The sequence below is a fragment of the Cricetulus griseus genome, chromosome 3 (assembly GCF_003668045.3).
Source record: "Cricetulus griseus strain 17A/GY chromosome 3, alternate assembly CriGri-PICRH-1.0, whole genome shotgun sequence".
In the NCBI taxonomy this organism is placed as follows: domain Eukaryota; kingdom Metazoa; phylum Chordata; class Mammalia; order Rodentia; family Cricetidae; genus Cricetulus; species Cricetulus griseus.
Genome location: NC_048596.1, coordinates 121,938,897 through 121,943,786, shown reverse-complemented (window position 1 = coordinate 121,943,786; position 4,890 = coordinate 121,938,897). Strand labels below are relative to the sequence as shown.

Sequence of the window (4,890 nt, the reverse complement as noted above, 5' to 3'; positions counted from 1 at the left end):
CATATCCTAAACATTGACGCTCAGGGCCATACTGCGGCCGAGCGCCAGACCTCAGAACCTAAAAGGCCAAAGAAAATGGTAAAATAAAAAGATATCTTAACTGGTCTTTGGGGAGGCCCGGATCCTATTCTCATAAGATCCAGGGGAGCTATATGTGTTTTTCCACAGGATAAAGAGAATCCCCTGTGGATCCCGAAAAGACTCACCCGAAGAGCCCCTTCGGACCCTCAAAAGTCAGAACTCCACCCTCTCCCCGGGAGTTGAGAGCCGCTATTATCCAGATTAACTCCTGTCCTTGACGGAGGGATTGTCATCATGGATCACTTCAGCTGTCTCCTATTTTAAGGAATGGGTGGGGGTGGGATTGTTTGGTGCAGCCGTTTACTGAGGATTGATGTTGCTTCTCTGGCTGGTCTGTAGGCTCAGGGCTCAAACTAAGAGAGACAAGGTGGTTATTGCCCAAGCGCTTGTAGCTTTGGAACAAGGGGCTTCCACTGATATTTGGCTAACTATGCTTAAGCAATAGGCCGCCGGCCAGACAGCTCTTGCACACCCGGAGCCTAGGCTCATTGCACAGGGTAGAATGTCTGGTTTGAGCAGCCCATGTGGGATGTTGAGCAAGGCATCACACAGAGAGTTGCCCAGTATGCAGGCTTCTCTGGGAGGCATGTTGTCCTGCATAAGGGTTGCCTGCCCTAGTCTCCCTTTCCCAGAAAAACGGCAGAGGACAGGTCGAGAGCGCTTCGGGTCAAGCTAACAGCCTGATGGCGACTCTTGTACACAGTCTTAATGTTTGATTGGGAAGGTACAACCTCTGCCTCTATCCCTCAACATATGGGTGACCTATTTGCTTGTAAAAATATGAAGCCTTATCATTAATTAATAAAAAAGGGGGAGATGTAGGGAGCCGTCCCTGCATTCTCCATTACAAGATGGCGCCTGCATCCGGCAGGCACCGAATGTAAACAAGTTATTGCGCAGGCGCTGGGTAACTTTCCATTCCTTGATCTCTGCCTCTTCTGTGGCGTCATATGGTCTGATGAGCTACAGCCAATCATGGGGTAACATGTCCGAGGTGGCGGTTGCCAGCCTTTATTAGGGGACGGGATTCTTGGCTCGGGGTCTCCGCTCTGGTAAGCTTATGCTCTCCTCTCAAGACGCATTAAAGCTTTACTGCAGAAGGATCCGAATGTCCTATGTGGTTCTTGCCGGCAAGACTATCGCGCGGGACACCTGTCTCCACTGGGCCTTTGGTTGGCTTTCTTCATTTCCCTCCAACCACGAAAGACAAAAGACATTTACAAGAAAAGGGAAAGTGAACTGGCCAGGGCAAGAGCTGGCCAGAATCAGCCAGAAAAACTCCTGCCCCTCCCTCAGCAGCCAGACTGGTTTTCGCTGATGGCAATGGGTGTTCTTGCCGCCCTTTTGTCCTTGGTTTCAAATGACCTCATCCTCAAAATGAAGTACCCAGAGCAGCAGAGCTGTCACCAACCAGCATCTCCTTAGAACTGTAGCATCTCAGCTCTACTGACTCAGATCATTTCTCCAAGTGATTCAGAGGCGTGTGAATGGCTGCAAGGCTCAGTGACAGGGTTTCTAAGAAGCAAGATAAAAATTTCAAAGTGAACAGCAGAAGACAGGTGCAAAGCTAACCATGTAGCATAATATGCAATGTCTCCAAGTAAGGTAGAAATGCAACGGAATATGTAGAGAAAACAGGGGAGGGGGGTGTAAAAGGCTGTGTTATAGGCTCTTAAACAATCCAAAGGGATTCACCTTCATCTAGGGATACAGGAAGCGCACCCAACATCTGACAGCCACATAACCACCTAAGAGATGAGGTCTGTCTCTGTAGCCCAGGATGACTTTGAACTCATAGCAATCTCCCTGCCTCAACCTCCCACAAGCAAAGTTTACAAACATGAACCACCATCTCAGATTATTTCTTAAATACAGAGCAAGAATTTAATCTCTCAGTAAATGAGAAAAACTGATTTGGTCAACATCTCCAACACAGCATTTCACAATGTCAGATTTTAATAAGAAAACAGGAAGTATATATCTCACTAGCCTCAGCTGCCCTGAAACTAGTTGGCCTCAGACTCTTAGAGATCTGCCTAACCAGCTTCCTGGCTGCTGGGATTAGAGCATATGCACCATACCTGGCCTTGTATTATATTTTTAAATAACTTAGGCAACAAATGAGGCAGGTTCAACTTCGGGTTCCCTCTCAACTCACCCAAATTGCCTTGCTTCGATTCATTCAGCAAACACCATTTCCCTGTTTATGCGAAGAGTTACAAGTTGCAAGGAATGCAACCACCCATTCAGCAACCACTGCAGAATCTTTAGAATTGCAGGCAGCTCCTGAAAATCCAGGTTTAAAAAAAAGAAAAAAGAAAAAAGATGAGCAGAATTTGTGGCGTGGGTAAGAAGGGGCAGGAACTGTGGATACAGTTATTGATCAAGATGATGAGTTCCTGGGATTCTGGCCAGGACCCATATTGCCCAGAACTCTGGTACTTACCTAAAGACCCAGCCATGGCTCATAGTGAAAACAATTTGTTTTGTTTATTTTTGAGGAGGAGTCGTGCTAGATAGCTGTGGTTCAAGCCTTGAACTAGAAATTCCCCTGCTCCATCTTCCCGAGTTTTGAGATCACAGATCTGAACCGCACATGGCTGTGATAAAGGCTTCGGAGGTCAATGTCACTCAGTCTTGCCAACTCGTTATTTGTGGCTCAATAGCTCTGGCCTACTCAAAATGAGCAAGTCCCCAATTCGTAAGGCTCCCAAACTCCAGACAGCATGTCTGGAAATGGCCACTAGAGGCCGCCCTTGATCCCCTCGGCCAGGATCTAGTGGCCATGAACATGTTTGGGGGCGGGCTTTGTTCAATCCTGAACATTCTGTTGTGTTCTAACATCTCCACGCTCTGCTGGGAGAAACCAACCAAGAGGGAAATGAAACGGAGGTTTCTAGAAGCTGCCCTACCCACAAGAGATCAAAGGCCATTGAACATTCAGAGCTGTGGGGTGAGGTCTTGAGTGTCATGACCGAGGAGCAGCAGAAGTTGCTCCTCAAATATGTCTGGAGAAATGTGAGCCAGAGAACCACAACCCTGCCCAGGGCGGGAACCTAGGCATTTGTCTAAGGAAAGGAAATGGATCCCCCCTCCCCTACACTGCTTAGGACTCCATTTTCCCAGATTTCGAAACTTAGGCTAAAGTATGTTAAACAACTTGACCAGGGTAAGCTGTTAAAAAGTAGCAGAGTGAGGATTATTCAAAATTCAATGTATATACGTGTGTGTGTGTAGAGGGGGAAACAGAAGAGAGAGAGAGAGAGAGAGAGAGAGAGAGAGAGAGAGAGAGAGAGAGAGAGAGAGAGAGAGAGAGAGAGTGCTGGGGAGATGGTTCAGCCATTAAGAGTACTTGTTACTCTTCTAATTTGTAAAGGACCTGGGTTTCACACAAGGTACCCTCTAGACAACTTACAAGTGTTAGTAACTCCAGTTCCAAGATAATCTGATGCCTTCTTCTGGATTCTTTGGGTGCTGTGTAAACATGGAAGACAGATATACATGCAGGCAAAACACCCATAAACACAAAATAAAAAACAAAAATTTGAAGTGTAGAAAATGCAATAACGAGACTTCTGCCCCACTCACCCCCAAATCTGCAGCTTTCTCCATCTTCTGCCCCCACCTACTGTGGTATCTACCACCATTTCTACCTCATTGCATAATCTTGACTTTTTTTTTCTGAAATAGGCTTTAATGTATGCCAGGCTGGCCTTACTTGTTCTGCAGCTGAGGAAGACCTTTAACATCCTATCTTCCTGCCTCTACCTCCTTAAGTGCTGACACTATAAACCTGCACCACCATTTATTTATACACTGACTGAGCCCAGGGCTTCAGCCAGGCACTCTACCATCTGAACCATAACCTCAGCCCCTTTGAGCATCACTGCTTGCGTGCACCAGTTAACACAATACATATTCTTCTTTTCCCCTTCATAACATACATACTGTTCCAGATCCTGCTCGATTCCCGTGACAAAATGCATCAAAGGCTTCCTCACCAGCACATAAATGGCGTCCTCATTCTTTGCCTCTCACAGCTGCACAGTGTCCCATTGTATAAAATATAGTGATTTAATTAGACAGCCTTCTATTAGTGGAAATCAGGCTGTTTCCCACCTTTTGCTTCTCTAAACAATGCTTCAGTAACTTCATACCTACATCCTTTTCACAAGCCAGAGCCAGAAGCCCACATCTAATTAACTCTGGTGTATGTTCCCTCTGCTCTCAGGCCAAGGCAAGACAAAATAGAGGCAAGCTTTGGCCAGTAGTAAATGCTCCCATTTCTCTCCCATGCCCATCTCCTATCCCCCTTCTTTCCTCACCCAATTATGAAGCCTATTCATATTTGAAACAGCCACAGGCACTCTGGACAGAGAGCTCCTTCCATTTTCTTTCTGTGATTGCCCTACTCCATTCCTTAAATAGATTGAGACTATAACTGGGCTGAGCTAGAGACAAAATCTGAAGGTGGCTTGTATAAAATGGGATTTCTGCTACCCTTTGGATCACACTGTTTTCTCCATGCCTTATAGAAGTTCAATCTTGCCTGCTGTGCTGGTTAGTCTCATGTCAACTTGACACAAGATATAGTCATCAGAGAGGAGGGAGCCTAGTTTAAGAAAATAGTTCCATAAGATTGGGCTGTAGGCAAGCCTGTAGAGCATTTCCTTAACAAGTGATTGATATGGGAGGGCCCAGTCCATTGTAGGTGGGGCCATCCCTGGGCTGTTGGTTCTGAGTTCTATAAAAAAGCAGGATGAGCAAGCCATGAGGGGCAAGCCAGGAAACAGCACCCCTCCATGGCTT

The 4,890-nt window shown here is 46.4% G+C and overlaps 1 long non-coding RNA gene across 1 annotated transcript; it reads right to left on the bottom strand.

Annotated features, from left to right (window-relative positions):
• Positions 1-1,109: 1,109 nt before the first annotated feature.
• LOC103162490 lies at positions 1,110-2,781 on the bottom strand. The gene is made up of 3 exons (XR_003483945.2): positions 2,528-2,781; positions 2,240-2,367; positions 1,110-1,596 (listed from the first exon to the last, which is right to left on the bottom strand). It is a non-coding gene; the product is annotated as an uncharacterized LOC103162490 (long non-coding RNA).
• Between the last annotated feature and the right edge of the window lie 2,109 nt (positions 2,782-4,890).